Below are 16937 nucleotides of genomic sequence, written 5' to 3'. Positions count from 1 at the left end.
ATTTAGTCCCGAGCTGCCCTCTGAAGTAGGCTGGGTAGATTAGACTCCCTACAGCGTGGAAACAGGCCCTTCAGCCCAACAAGTCCACACCGACCCTCCGAAGATTAATCCGCCCAGACCCATTTCCCTCTGAATGAGCACCTAACACTACGGGAAATTTTAGCATGGCCAATTCACCTGGCCTGCACACCTTTGGACTGTGGGAGGAAACCGGAGTACCCAGAGGAAACCCACTCAGACACAGTGAGAACGTGCAAACTCCACACAGACAGTTGCCCGAGGCTGGAATCGAACCTGGGTCCCTGGTGCTGTGAGGCAGCAGTGCTAACCACTGAGCCACCGTGCCATGGGTAATTAGAGCTGGGTAAGAAATGTTGCCAACACTCTGGAATTGAATAAAAGCTGCACCAGCATAGATTTGTTGGACTGAATGGTCTGTTTCTGCACTACATGTTTGATGTCCTGCAGATTCCAAGGAATGCAACAATCCAAAAGGAATCAAATCCCTTCTCTAGCTAAAATTGCAGTTCTAAAGAGGCAAAGAAACCTGCCTAAATATCAAGGTAATGCAGAAACAACAATTGCTGCTGTGGGCAAGCTCCTCCATCCATATTCCTGGGAGTGCTTCATCAGGTAGTGGGTTTAAGACATATCCTGCTCTCTCTCTCTCTCCCCACCCCCCTCCCCACCCCGTCGCTCTAACCTGGGGTGAGTTATTTCTGGACCATCTCCAGAAACAAAAGGGAGCACCCTCACCGGTCTCTTCACCACAGCACAGCATGATCAGAAAAAATAGGATTTGTCAAAGTGACAGAAAACGTTCCAGTGGGGCTCTCTGGTTAAAAATAAAGTCCACTCACCTCACAGGCTCCAGACATATGAAAAATGTCTCCAACACCAAGTATAATCAATCTGTCTCCATTACTGCTTGGCTCAGCCTCAGAACCAAAGAATTAGAACTTAAAAGGATAAGTGTTTCAGAAACAGGAAAAGGCAATTTTGGCCCAAAATAAACCATCCTTTTCTAACAGAGTCACCTCACTAAACAAACTACTCTTCCTTTTTTAATTCATACACTTCATGCCCACCCCTAAATGCCGGGTAGAAACTAGGAGTCAGCTGCCTTCTTTAACTGTTGCAGTCATGGGGCTGTATGGGCACTCGCAATGTTGTTAAGGAGGGAATTGAAGGTCTTTGACAGTGAAGGAATGGTGATATATTTCCAAGTCAGAATGGTGAGTAGCTTGGAGGGGAACTTGCAAGGAGTGATGTTCCCATGTATCTGCTGCCCTTGTCCTTCTTGATGGAAGTGGTCATGGGTTTGGAAGGTGATCTCTCAGGGTCTTTGGTGAATTTCTGCATTGCATCTTATAAATGGTACACACTGAGGTGACTGAGCATCAGCGCTGAAGGGAGGGAGCACTGAAAGTGTTAGATGTGGTGCCAATCAACGGGTCGCTTTGGACTTGAACTGTTTAAGTGTGTGGCGAGACATGAATGGTGCTGAATATTGTGAAATCATTGGTGAACATCCCCACTTCTGACCTTATGGAGGGAAGGTCATTGATGAAGCAGCTGAAGATGGTTGGACCTAGGAGACTACCCTGAGGAACTCTTGCAGTGTTATTCTGTGGTTGAGATAATTGAACTCCAACAACCTCACTCATCTTCCCTTATTCTTGGTCTAACTCTAACAAGCAGGTTGTTTTCAATGAGTCCCATTGTCTCCTGTTTTGCTAAGACTACTTGATGACGCATTTGGACAAACGATGTCTCAGATGTCAAGTGCAGACACTTTTGTTTCCTCTCTAGAGTTCAGGTCTGTTATCCATGTTTGGACCAAGGCTGTAGTACAGTCAGGAGCTGAGTGGAGGACCTCATCATTGACCAGGTTATTGCTGAGCAATTGTCGTCTGATAGAACTGTTGACCAAGAGTGGACTGGTCAAAACCTCTCCATATCAAGACTGTCATCTCCACATCAACTAATCATTTGTGGGCGGCACGGTGGCACAGTGGTTAGCACTGCTGCCTCACAGCGCCTGAGACCCGGGTTCAATTCCCGCCTCAGGCGACTGACTGTGTGGAGTTTGCACGTTCTCCCCGTGTCTGCGTGGGTTTCCTCCAGGTGCTCCGGTTTCCTCCCACAGTCCAAAAGATGTGCAGGGTCAGGTGAATTGGCCATGCTAAATTGCCCGTAGTGTTAGGTAAGGGGTAAATGTAGGGGTATGGGTGGGTTTCGCTTCGGCGGGTCGGTGTGGACTTGTTGGGCCGAAGGGCCTGTTTCCACACTGTAATGTAATCTAATGTAATCTAATCTAATGTAATCCTCTCCATATCCATCAAACCTTCGTCATAGTCATCAAACCCACTCCATATCCATCGAACTCTCTACATCCATCAAACCCTCTCCATATCCATAAAACCCATTCCATAGCCATCAAACTCTCTCCATACCCATCAAACCCTCTCCATATCCATCAAACCCATTCCATATCCATCAAATTCTCTCCATATCCATCAAACCCTCTCCATATCTATCAAATTCTTTCCTTATCCATCAAACTCTCTCTATATCCATCAAACTCTCTCTATATCCTCAAAGCTATTCCATATTCATCAAATCCTCTCCATATCCATCAAACTTTATCCATATCCAGCAAAAACTCTCCATATAGATCTATCTCCATGTAGATTAGACAAGGAAGAGCCAGAAGGCATGGTGTATTTGGACTTTCAGAAAACCTTTGATAAAGTTCCGCCAAACCTCAAACTTGATTGATTTTTTTGAAGAGGTAACAAAGAGGATTGATGAGGGCAGAGCGGTAGACATGATCCAAATGGACCTCAGTAAGGCATTCAACACGTTTCCTCATGGGAGACTGGTTAGCAAGGTTAGATATCACAGAATACAGGGAGAACTAGCCATTTGGATACAGAACTGGCTCAAATGTAGAAGGCAGAGGGTGGTGGTGGAGGGTTGTTTTTCAGACTGGAGGCCTGTGAGCAGTGGAGTGCCACAAGGATCGGTGCTAGATCCATTACTTTTCGTCATTTATATAAATAACCTGGAAGTGAGCATAGGAGGTATAGTTAGTAAGTTTGCAGATGAACCAAAATTGGAGGTGTCGTGGACAGCAAAGAAGGTTACCTCAGATTACAATGGGATCTTGCTCAGATGGACCAATGGGCTGAGAATTAGTAGATGGAGTTTAATTCAGATAAATGTGAGATGCTGTAGTTTGGAAAAGCAATTCTTAGCAGAACTTATAAACTTAATGGTAAGGTCCTAGGGAATGTTGCTGAACAAATAGACCTTGGAGTGCAGGCTCCTTGAACGTAGAGACACAGGTAGGTAGGATCATGAAGAAGACATTTGGTATGCTTCCCTTTATTGTTCAGAGTATTGAGTACAGGAGTTGGGAAGTCACGTTACGGCTGTACAGGGCATTGGTTAGGCCACTTTTGGAATATTACATGCAATTCTGGTCTCCTTCCTATTGGAAGGATGTTGTGAAACTCAAGGAAACTGTGGGCAGCATGGTGGCACAGTGGTTAGCACTACTGCCTCACAGTGCCAGAGACCCGGGTTCATTTCCCGCCTCAGGCGACTGACTGTGTGGAGTTTGCACGTTCTCCCCGTGTCTGCGTGGGTTTCCTCCGGGTGCTCCGGTTTCCTCCCACAGTCCAAAGATGTGCAGGTCAGGTGAATTGGCCAAGCTAAATTGCCCGTAGTGTTAAGTAAGGGGTAAATGTAGGGGTATGGGTGGGTTGCGCTTCGGGGGTGTGGACTTGTTGGGTCGAAGGGCCTGTTTCCACACTGTAAGTAATCTAATCTAATCTAAAAAAGGGTTCAGAAAAGATTTACAAGGATGTTGCCAGGGTTGGAGGATTTGAGCTACAGGGAGAGGTTGAATAATCTGGGGTTGATTTCCCTGGAGTGTCGGAGGCTGAGGGGTGAACTTACAGAGGTTTATAAAATCATGAGGGGCATGGATAGAATAACTAAACACATTTTTTTTTTCCCTGGGGTGGAGGAGTCCAGAACTAGAGGGCATAGGTTTAGGGTGAGAAGGAAAAGATATAAAAGGGATCACACAGAGGGTTGTGTGCGTATAGAATGAGCTGCCAGAGGAAGTGATACTATTACAACATCTAAAAAGCATCTGGATGGGTATATGAATAGGAAGGGTTAGAGGGATATGGGCCAAGTGCTGGCAAATGGGACTAGATTAGGTTAGGGATATCTGGTTGGCATGGACAATTTGGACCGAAGGGTCTGCTTCTGTGCTGTACATCTCTATGACTTTATAAAAGAAATTAGGGTGCAAAATCAGAGAACATGACACGATGATAATAGAGGAACATGAACTGATCAGTGGAGATGAAAATGAGTCGGAATATAAACCTCATTTTTCAGAACAGAAGGCACTGTCAAGTGGATTCGCCAGGGATCAGTTCTTTGACACCAGCCATTTATAATCTATATCAACCACTTGCATGAGGGAATCTAATGTCAAATTTACAAATTTTTTGCTGATGCAAAACCTTATGGGATTATGAATTGAGGAGGATATAAGGAGCCTTCAAGGCAACGTAAACAAGTTGTGTGACTGGGTCATCTAACATGGATGCAGTATAACATGGATAGGTGTAAAGTTGCTGGATAAACAAGATATCAGAATACAATTGAAACAATGACAGATTGGGAATGGTTGCTGTCTGAAGTGCCCTTGTATGCCAGTCGCTGAGAGTAAATCATGCAGGTGCTGCAAAACGTTAGGAAGACATATGGCATGTTGGCCTCCATTGCAAGAGAGCAGCCATATTGGGTCTAGGTGATACCAGCACTTAAAAATGTGTTGCTGGAAAAGCACAGCAGGTCAGGCAGCATCAAAGGAGAAGGGGAATCGACATTTCGGGCATAAGCCACAGTGGAATATTGTGTACAGGCTTGGTCTCTTCACCTAACCTGCCTGAGGAAGGAGCAGGGGCGCCAAAAGTTTGCAGTTTCAAATAAACCTGTTGGACTCTAACCCGATGTTGTGTGATTTTTTGACTTTGTCCATTTAAGAAAAGGTGTACTTGTCATCAAGGGAGTATAGGCAAGGTTCATCGTGCTGATTCCTGGGATGGGAGGACTATCCTGTACAAAAGGATTGGTTGAACTGAGCCTGTATTCTCTGGATTTTAGAAGGTTGAGGAAGGGAATCGGATTAAAACGTAGAAAGGTCTAACAGTGTTGAACAGATTGATAATGTTTCCTCTGGCCATCTGAACCGAAACAAGTGGATCTATAGACCATAAGAGCTTAAACAATAGGAACAGGAGTAGGCCATTCAGCCCCCTTGAGACTCTTCCGCCATTCAGTAGGATCATGGCTGATCTAACATTCCTCACATCCACTTTCCTGTCTCTTCTCCACAATCCTTGATTCCTTGACTGATCAAGAATCTCTCTCAGCCTGAAATATACACAAGAACTCTGCCCCCCACAGCTCTCTCGGTGGCAAGGAATTCCAAAGACTCTCAACTCTCTGAGAGAAGAAATTTCTCCTCATCTCAGTCTTAAAGCTGGTCCTAGATTCTCTCATGAGGGGAAACATTCTCTCAGCATTGACCCTGTCAAGCCCCTTAATAATCCGATAAGTTTCAATAAGATCACCTCTCATTCCTCTAAACTTCCCGACCTGTTTAACCTTTGTTCACAGGACAATCTCTCCATATATGGGGTCGGGGAGTCGAGAACTAGAGGACATAGGTTTAGGGTGAGAGGAGAAATATATAAAAGAGACCTCGGGGCAACTTTTTCACGCAGAGGGTGGTACGTGTATGGAATGAGCTGCCAGAGGATGTGGTGGAGGCTAGTACAATTGCAACATTTAAGAGGCATTTGGATGGGTATATGAATAGGAGGGGTTTGGAGGGATATGGGTCGGGTGCTGGCAGGTGGGACTAGATTGGGTTGGGATATCTGGTCGGCATGGACGGGTTGGACCATCCTCGTGAACCTTCTCTGAACTGCCTCCAATGAAATGATATCTTTCCTTATAGTAGGGGATTCAAACTGATCACAATACTTCAAATTAAACTCCAATTCCCTTAAAATAAAGATCAATATTCCATGAGCCTTCCTGATTATCTGCTGTTCCTGTGTGCTAGCTTTCTGTGTTTCGTATACAAGTTTCCATAAGTCCCTTTGTGTTACAGCTTTCTGCAGCTTCTCTCCATTTAAGTGTTCTTTTGTTTTCCCTCCCAAAATAAAAAAAAGTATTCCCATTGAATAAGTGGAACTGCAGGACAAAAATCTCAAAATGATCATACACAGAAGAAATTGTTTTCTAATGCAATCTGCAATAGCCATCCAACTTTACCCACATTATACTCCTATATATTTCCTGACCATGAGCCAATTCTCTATCCATGCCAATATATTGCTTCCAACAACGTTGGCTCTTATCTTATGTCATAACTTTTTGTGAGGCACTTTGTTGAACGCCTTCTGGAAGTTCAAATAGAGTGTGTTTACTGGTTCTCCTCTATCTGCTCTGGTCAAGACTTCCTCAAAAATCTCGACTTAAAGTTCATTTTCCCAGCAAAACTCAAATGAAATCAGACGGTGAAAGTCTTATTTTTTCTTACACTTGTGCCATTAGTGATTGGCCATTCCTGACAGGAGAATGCAAAACAAGAAGAGAATTAGAACACAGAACAGTATGCACAGGAACAGGCCCTTCGGCCCACGATGTTGTGCTGAACATGACGCCAAATAAAACTAATCCCTTCTGCCTGCCCTCCGTCCATTTCCCTCCATCCGTTGCATATTCATGAGCTTATCTAAAAGTCCATTAAACGTTCCTATTGTATCTGCCTCCACCACTATCCTAGCAACATGTTCCAGACACCTACCACTCTCTGTGTAAAAACCTTACCCCTCACATCTCCTTTGAACTTTCCCCCTCTCACCTTAAATGCATGCCCCTTAGTTTTAGACATTTCAACACTGGGAAAAAAGATTCTGACTGTCATACCTATCTGTCCATCTCTTAATTGTATAGACTTCAATCAAGTCTCCCTTCAGTCTTTGCTGCTCGAGAGAAAACAGCCTGAGTTTTTCTAGCCTCTCCTTATAACTCATACCCTCTAATCCAGGCAGCATCCTAGTAAACTCTTCTGCACCCTCTCCAAAGCCTTCACATCCTTCCTGTAATGTGGCGACCAGAATTGAACACAATACTCTAAGTGTGGCCAAACCAAAGACTTATAAAGCTGCAACATGACATCCTGACTCTTATACTCAATTCCCTGACCATTAAAGGTAAGCATGTTATGCGCCTTCTTTACCACCCTATCTACTTGAGGACACACTTTCAGGGAGCTGTGGACTTGAACCCCAAGATCCCCCTGTAAATTCGTGCTGTTCAGGGCCCTGCCATCAACTGGATACTTTTCCATAACATTTGATCTCCCAAAGTGCAGCACCTCACACTTACCCGGATTAATCTCCATCCACCATTTCTCCGCCCACATCAGTAACTGATGTATATCCCACTGTATCCATTGACAACCTTCTACACTATCCACAACTCCACCGATCTTTGTATCGTCTGCAAATTTACTAACCCACCCAATGACATTTTCATCCAAATCATTTATAGATATCAGAGGTCCAGCATGGATCCCTGTGGAACACCACTAGTCGCAGACCTCCAGCCTGGAAAACGCCCTTCCATCACTACCCTCTGCCTTCTATAGGCAAGCCCATTCTGATTCCAAGTGACCAAGTCACCGTGGATCCCATACATCTTAATCTTCTGGATGAGCCTACCATGAAGGACCTTGTCGAAATCCTTACTAAAATCCATGTAGACAACATCCACTGGTCAACCCTCATCGATCACCTTCATCAACTACTTGAAAAATTCAATCAAGTTAGTAAGACATGACCTGTCCTGCTTGAAGCCATGCTGACTGCCCCTAATTAGGTCATACTTTTCCCAATGTGCATAAATCCTACCCCTGAGAATTCTCTCCAATAGCTTCCTAACAATCGATGTGATGCAGAGATATGCATCCTGAAATCAAATTGCAAATGCTAAATTCAACATCTATAAAAGTATTGAAGCTGTGTTGTCTATGGGGAGGTGTTGATTTGTTGATAATGTCACTAGGAAACCAGAATACCAAGCTAATATCTGAGGACATTGGTTTAAATCTCAACATAGCGAATGGTGAAATTCAAATTCAATGAAACTCTGGAAATTAAAAAGCTTGTCTAATGATGACCATGTAAGTGCTGTCAAGTATCACTTAAAAAAGGAAACGTGCCATCCTCACCTGATTTGGCCGACATGTAACCCAAGACCCATTGCTATGTGATTGACGCTGAACAGCACCACAAGGGTTGGGCAATAACAGCTTTCCAAACAGAAAAGGCAAGAGATTTCCTTTCACTTTGGTGGGCAGCACGGTGGCACAGTGGTTAGCACTGCTGCCTCACAGCGCCAGAGATCCGGGTTCAATTCCCGACTCAGGCGACTGACTGTGTGGAGTTTGCACATTCTCCCCGTGTCTGCGTGGGTTTCCTCCGGGTACCTCCCACAGTCCAAAGATGTGCAGGTAAGGTGAATTGGCCATGCTAAGTTGCCCGTAGTGTTAGATAAAGGGGTAAATGTAGGGGAATGGGTGGGTTGCGCTTCGACCGATCGGTGTGGACTTGTTGGGCCGAAGGGCCTGATCTAAGATTGTCAGTCCCCACAAAGACCATCAGAAGTAGTAGCAGGAGTTGACCACTCCGTCCTTCAAAAAAGTCGATGCAGCCTCACTTACAACATTTACCAGGCAAAAGGTGAGAGAGTTCAAGGGGGCATCTTCTTAAGACGCGAGGACAAAGTGTTAAAAAGGACATGAGGGGCAACCTTTGTACACAGAGAGTGTGGAATGAACTGTCAGAAGGATTGGAGGATGCAGGTACAGTACATTTAAAAGACACTTGGACAGATACTTGAATAGGAAAGTTTTGGAGGGATACGGGCCAAATGCAGGCAAGTGGGACTAGTTTAGTTTGGGAACATGTTTGGTGTGGACTAGTTGGATCGAAGGGTCTGTTTCCATGTTGGGTATGACTGAAGAAAGAACAATATAGCACAAGAACAGGCGCTCCTGCCAACCAAGACTGAGACAGCACATGATGCCTTTCTAAACTAAAAACCTTTTGCCTCTCTGCGATTTATACCCCTCTATTCCCTGCCTATTCATAGAGGTCTGTCATGGTGCCTCTTCAACATTGCTATTGTATTCTCCTCCATCACCTCCTCTGGCAGCACATCCCGAGCATTTACCACCCTCTGCGTAAGAAACTTGCCCCTCATTTCTTTTAACTTTCCCTCTTTTACCCGAAACCTAAGTCCCCTCATAATTAACATTTTCACCCTGGGAAAAAAGTCTCTGACTATCCACACTGTCATAATTTTGTCAATTTCTATCAGGTCACCCCTCATCCTTCGACATTCACGGGAAGACAGATTGAGTTTATCCAATCTCTCCTCATGGCTGTAACCCTCCAAACCAGACAACATCCTGCTAAACCTTCTCTGTACCATCTCCAAAGCCTCCACACCATTCTGGAAGTCATTTATCCTGAGGGCCACTACATAAGGGAAGGGGAGAGGATAGGGAGGTGGAATCTTTATGGTAACCTCAGCTAATGGGGGGAATTGAACATTCTGTTTTGCAAACAGCCATCCAGCCAACTGAGCTAACCCAATCACAACAAGATAAAGCAATTGTACCTTCCACCAGTCAAGAGGTGAGCACAAAACGAGGATTTTAGGTCCATTTCACCCAGTTAACTGGTCAGATCATGGGAGGACTTGATTAAAAAGGACCATTCAATTACAAGGCTTTTGACAGAAAGTGAGGAGAAAGTGAGGTCTGCAGATGCTGGAGATCAGAGATGGAAATGTGTTGCTGGAAAAGCGCAGCAGGTCAGGCAGCATCTATGGAACAGGAGAATCGACGTTTCGGGCATTAGCCTGAAGAAGGGCTAATGCCCGAAACGTCGATTCTCCTGTTCCCTAGATGCTGCCTGACCTGCTGCGCTTTTCCAGCAACACATTTCCATCTGTTGACAGAAAGTCACTTGCAAAGTAAAAGGAAACCTTTTCACCTGCTGGAGAAAATGCATTGAGCTGGGAAAGACGTGTAGAGCTGTTGATTAAGGACATAAACAGATACTCTGGTTTGGATCTTTCCTACTATAAGGAAGATTAGATTACTTACTGTGTGGAAACAGGCCCTTCAGCCCAACAAGTCCACACTGACCCATTCCCCTTCACCTAACACTACAGGCAACTTGGCATGATCAATTCACCTAACCTGCACATTTTTGGACTGTGGGAGGAAACCCACGCAGACACAGGGAGAACGTACAAACTCCACACAGTCAGTCGCCTGAGACGGGAATTGAACCCGGGTCTCTGGTGCTGTGAGGCAGCAGTGCTAACCACTGTGCCACCGTGCCATCCTTTCGGTGATAAAAAAGTGTGACGCTTGAAAAGCACAGCAGGTGATGAAGGGCTTATGCCTGAAACGTCGATTCGCCTGCTCCTCGGATGCTGCCTGACCGACTGTGTTTTTCCAGTACTACACATTTCAACTCTGACAATCCAGCATCTGCAGTCCTCACTTCATCCTTTCGGTGACCCCTGCAGAATCTCAAGTCTCTGGTGGTCAGCCCCTGAGCTCAGATTCCATTTCATTTGCTGGCAAGTGCTCCTTCACAGGATGTGGGTCTTGTTGGCAAGGCCAGCATTTATTCCCTAACCCTAACTGCCCTTTGAACTGAATGCATTGCTCAGCCTTTTCAGAGGGAGGTTGAAGGTCAGCCTCTGCGTCTCAGAGTTCTGCAAACACCCACGGACCTCTTGTGGTCTGGAGTCACGTGGAGGTCAGACTGGGTAAGGATGGCAGATCCCCTTCTCTAAAGGCCATCTTTGAGCTCTGCATGAGAGTCACTGGATCCAAGCCATTAACTTTACTGTCTCTCCACAGTTGCTGAGTTTCTACAGCGCGTTCTGTGATTTTTAACTTTGTCCAGCCCAATCCAACATCGGCACCTCTACATTATTCGAACAAGTGATGTTAGTTTCATTAGGATTCAAATCCAGACAACTTTTAATAATTGAATTTAAATTGCATAATTTTAAGCAGTCTTAGTCTGGGCCTCTGGATTAATTACCTAATGACATTACGAATAAAATAGCATCCCCCACCAATTTCAGCAAGTACACAAGTGCACGTAATCTTCCATCTCAGAGGTCGAAGGTTATGTGGTCACGTTTTTTTCATAGGTCAGGAAACCTTTCCTGGTGACACTTGCCCCCAATTAGCTCAACACCAGCCACTCCTCCAGTCTTGACTAGATTAGACTAGACTACATTACAGTGTGGAAACAGGCCCTTCGGCCCAACAAGTCCACACCGACCCGCCGAAGCGCAAACCACCCATACCCCTACATTTACCCCTTACTTAACACTACGGGCAATTTAGCATGGCCAATTCACCGGACCTGCACATCTTTGGACTGTGGGAGGAAACCGGAGCATCCGGAGGAAACCCACGCAGACACGGGGAGAATGTGCAAACTCCACACAGTCAGTCACCTGAGGCGGGAATTGAACCCGGGTCTCTGGCGCTGTGAGGCAGTAGTGCTAACCACTGTGCCACCGTTTACTTCCTTCTGTATTTGAGATCACGTTTAATTGTGTACAATCGCTCTCCAGCTCCACAGACACAGACAAACCATCTGGGGACAGGGACACTCACCTCACAGCTATTCACCAATTCAGTTTGATCATGGCTAACCTGTACTTTCATTCCAATAAGTCCTTCGAGCGTATCCTATGGTAACAGCTTTGGCCCAAGGTTCATCAATCTGCTAATTGGAATATCCCCCAACACGTTTGGAGGGTTTCTGTCAGGGTCAGTTTTCCATATTCAGCTCCCAAGTGACCTCACCGCAGTAGGATCCCAGTGTCTTTTGTCCGGGAGATCTCCACCAGAGAAAGACCCAGGAGGTGATGGACTGGCCCGTGCTGGGTCAGTCTAGGCTCTAAGCCTCACTCAGACAGAGCAGTCTCTCCACACCACCTGTAGGGGGAGCCACAGGGCTCCAAATGTGTACAACCCACTTCTCTCCCCTTTCTCTGGGACCTCTCCTGGACCTTTCATTGACCCCACCTACACTGATCTTCACACTATGCGCCCCTCCCCCAGACACACTCTGAGACGACACCCCCACCACCCCAATCAATGACACCTCATAATTCTCCCCCCACCCAGAAACACTCCGACATTACACCACCCCACACAGACCCTCACACACGGACCCTCACACTACCCTCCTCCCGGAAACATTCTGACACTGACCCCTCACCCCCCCACACTGATCCTCACATGCCGCCCCTCCCGCTCCCCCAGCCCAGAAACACACACACTGATCCCCTGAATCCCTCACACTAATCCTCCCACCGACCCCTCACACTGACACCACACACTGACCCCCCCCACAAACACTCCCCATACTGACCCCCCAAACAAATACTCCCACACTGACTCTCCCACAAGCACTCCCCACACTGACTCCTCACACAAACACTCCCCACACTGACTCCCCCACACAAACACTCCCCACACTGACTCCCCCACAAACACTCCCCACACTGACCCCCCCACACAAACACTCCCCACACTGACCCCCCACAAACACTCCCCACACTGACTCCTCACACAAACACTCCCCACACTGACTCTCCCACAAGCACTCCCCACACTGACTCCTCACACAAACACTCCCCACACTGACTCCCCCACACAAACACTCCCCACACTGACTCCCCCACAAACACTCCCCACACTGACCCCCCCATACAAACACTCCCCACACAGACTCCCCCACAAACACTCCCCACACTGACTCCCCCACACAAACACTCCCCACACTGACTCCCCCACAAACACTCCCCCACACTGACCCCCCACAAACACTCCCCACACTGACTCCCCCACACAAACACTCCCCACACTGACCCCACACAAACACTACCCCACACTGACTCCCCCAAAAACACTCCCCCACACTGACCCCCCACAAACACTCCCCCACACTGACCCCTCACAAACACTCCCCACACTGACTCTCCCCCACAAACACTCCCCACACTGACCCCCCACAAACAATCCCCCACAAACACTCCCCCACACTAACTCCCCCACAAACACTCCCCCACACTGACCCCCCCCACACAAACACTCCCCACACTGACCTCCCACAAACACACTCCCCCACACAAACACTCCCCACATTGACCCCCCCATACAAACACTCGTCCACACTGACTCCCCCACACCCCCACCACCACACTGACTCACCCACAAACACTCCCCACACTGACCCCCACAAACACTCCCCACACTGACCCCCACAAACACTCCCCACACTGACTCACCCACAAACACTCCCCACACTGACCCCCACAAACACTCCCCACACTGACCCCCACAAACACTCCCCGCACTGACCCCCCCATACAAACACTCCCCACACTGACTCCCCCATACAAACCCTCCCCACACTGACCTCGACGCCAACGGTCTTTTCACAGCAGAGAGCGGCGCGAGTGAAGTGAAGTTGGAGCACAGAGCTAGTCGGGAAGGTAAGTGATTGATATTTAAGTGGGTGTGTTCTAGACCCCAGGTCCTACATAGTAGGGCCTCCATCCCATCCTCCTCCTCGAACCTAATTTTAAAGTCCACAGGTAAGCTACTCAGTGTTCTTGCTTTGGAGACGAAGTGTAGAGTAATGGCAGCGCAGGCAGTGGAATGTTCCTCCTGCAGGATGTTTGAGGTAGGGGTGACCACCGATACTCCTGCCGACTTCATCTGCAGGAAATTCAATCAGATCCTGCTCCTCACAGAACGAGTTAGGGAACTGGAACTAGAGTTGGATGAACTGAGGATTATTCGAGAGGCTGAGAGGGTTATAGATAGAAGCTACAGGGACATAGTTACGCCAGAGAACAGAGGTAGCTGGGTAACAGTTAGAGGTGGGAAGGGGAGGAAGCAGGCAGTGCAGGGATCCCCTGTAGTCGTTCCCCTCAACAATAAGTATACCGCTTTGGATACTGGTGGGGGGGACAGCCTAGCAGGGGTAAGCTGCAGTGACCGGGTCTCTGGCACGAGGTCCGGCTCTGAGGCCCGGAAGGGAAAGGGGGAGAGGAGGAGAGCGCTAGTTATAGGAGACTCTCTAGTTAGAGGGACGGACAGGCGGTTCTGTGGACATGGGCGAGACACTCGGATGGTTTGTTGCCTCCCGGGTGCCAGGGTCCGAGACGTCTCAGACCGTGTCTTCAGAATCCTTAAGGGGGAGGGTGTGTAGCCAGAAGTCGTGGTGCACATTGGCACCAACGACATAGGTAGGAAGAGGGGTGGGGAGGTCATTCAGGAGCTCAGGGAGTTAGGCTGGAAGCTAAAAGCTAGGACAGACAGCGTCGCCATCTCTGGGTTGTTGCCGGTGCCACGTGACAGTGAGGCAAGGAATAGGGAGAGAGTGCAGTTGAACACGTGGCTGCAAGGATGGTGTAGGAGGGAGGGCTTCAGGTATTTGGACAATTGGACTGCATTCTGGGGAAGGTGGGACCTGTACAAGCAGGACGGGTTGCACCTGAACCAGAAGGGCACCAATATCCTGGGGGGTAGGTTTGCTAGCACTCTTCGGGGAGGTTTAAACTAATTTGGCAGGGGGATGGGATCCAGACTTGTAGTCCAGCAAGTAGGCTAGCTGTTTTGTCAGGATGTCCAAGAATGTAGGGAGGCTGTGGAGAAGGTAGCACTGACAGGGAGTACTTGCGGACACAGAGATGGGCTCAAGTGTGTATACTTCAACGCAAGGAGTATCAGAAATAAGGTGGGTGAACTTAAGGCGTGGATCAGTACCTGGGACTACCGTGTTGTGACCATCACGGAAACGTGGATAGAAGAGGGACAGGAATGGTTGTTGGAGGTTCCTGGTTACAGATGTTTCAGTAGGATTAGGGAGGGCGGTAAAAACGGAGGGGGGATGGCGTTGCTAATTAGAAATGGCATAACGGCTGCAGAAAGGCAGTTCGAGGGGGATCTGCCTTTAGAGGTAGTATGGGCTAAAGTCAGAAATAGGAAAGGTGCAGTCACCTTGTTGGGTGTTTACTATAGGCCCCCCAATAGCAGCAGAGAAACAGGTTGGGAAACAGATTTTGGAAAGGTGCAGAAGCCACAGGGTAGTAGTCATGGGTGATTTCAACTTCCCAAACATTGATTGGAAGCTCTTGAGATCAAGTAGATTGGATGGGGCGGTGTTTGCGCAGTGTGTACAGGAAGCTTTTCTAACACAGTATGTGGATTGCCCGACCAGAGGGGAGGCCATATTGGATTTGGTACTTGGTAACGAACCGGGACAAGTGATGGGCTTGTTAGTGGGTGAACATTTTGGTGATGGTGACCACAATTCTGTGACTTTCACCTTGGTTATGGAGAGAGATAGGTGCGTGCAACAGGGTAGGTTTTACAATTGGGGGAAGGGTAAATACGATGCTGCAAGACAGGATCTGAGGAGCATAAGTTGGGAGCATAGGCTGTCAGGGAAGGATGTCGTGGAAATGTGGAACTTTTTCAAGGAACAGATACAACGTGTCCTTGATATGTATGTACCGGTCAGACAGGAAAGAGATGGTCGTGTGAGGGAACCTTGGTTGACGAGGGAGGTTGAATGTCTTGTAAAGAGGAAGAAGGAGGCTTACATAAGGTTGAGGAAACAAGGTTCAGATAGAGCATTGGAGGGATACAGGATAGCCAGAAGGGAGCTGAAGAAAGGGATTAGGAGAGCTAAGAGAGGCATGAAAAATCTTTGGCGGATAGGATCAAGGATAACCCCAAGGCATTTTATGCGTATGTGAGAAACATGAGAATGACGAGAACAAGGGTAGGTCCGATCAAGGACAGTAGTGGGAGACTGTGTATTGAATCGGAAGAGATAAGTGAGGTCTTGAATGAGTACTTTTCTTCAGTATTTACAAACAAGAGGGACCGTATTGTTGAAGAGGAGAGTGTGAAATGGACTGGTAAGCTAGAGGAGATACTTGTTAGGAAGGAAGATGTGTTGGACATTTTGAATAACTTGAGGATAGACAAGTCCCCCGGGCCTGATGGGATATATCCTAGGATTATGTGGGAAGCAAGAGAGGAAATTGCAGAGCCGTTGGCAATGATCTTTTCGTCTTCACTGTCAACGGGGGTGGTACCAGGGGACTGGAGAGTGGCGAATGTTGTGCCCCTGTTCAAAAAAGGGAATAGGGATAACCCTGGGAATTACAGGCCAGTTAGTCTTACTTCGGTGGTAGGCAAAGTAATGGAAAGGGTACTGAGGGATAGGATTTATGAGTATCTGGAAAGACACTGCTTGATTAGGGACAGCCAGCACGGATTTGTGAAGGGTAGGTCTTGCCTTACAAGTCTTATTGAATTCTTCGAGGAGGTGACCAAGCATGTGGATGAGGGTAGAGCAGTGGATGTAGTATACATGGATTTTAGTAAGGCATTTGATAAGGTTCCCCACGGTAGGCTTATGCGGGAAGTCAGGAGGCATGGGATAGTGGGAAATTTGGTCAGTTGGATAGAAAACTGGCTAACCGGTCGAAGTCAGAGAGTGGTGGTAGATGGTAAATATTCAGCCTGGAGCCCAGTTACAAGTGGAGTTCCGCAGGGATCAGTTCTGGGTCCTCTGCTGTTTGTAATTTTTATTAATGACTTGGAAGAGGGAGTCGAAGGGTGGGTCAGTAAATTTGCAGATGATACGAAGATTGGTGGAGTTGTGGATAGTGAGGAGGGCTGTTGTCGGCTGCAAAGG

Source organism: Chiloscyllium plagiosum, unplaced genomic scaffold (genome assembly GCF_037043375.1).
Source record: "Chiloscyllium plagiosum isolate Xiang-an unplaced genomic scaffold, Cpla_swu_hap1 HiC_scaffold_1, whole genome shotgun sequence".
NCBI classification, from domain to species: domain Eukaryota; kingdom Metazoa; phylum Chordata; class Chondrichthyes; order Orectolobiformes; family Hemiscylliidae; genus Chiloscyllium; species Chiloscyllium plagiosum.
Note: the sequence above shows the minus strand (reverse complement) of the source record.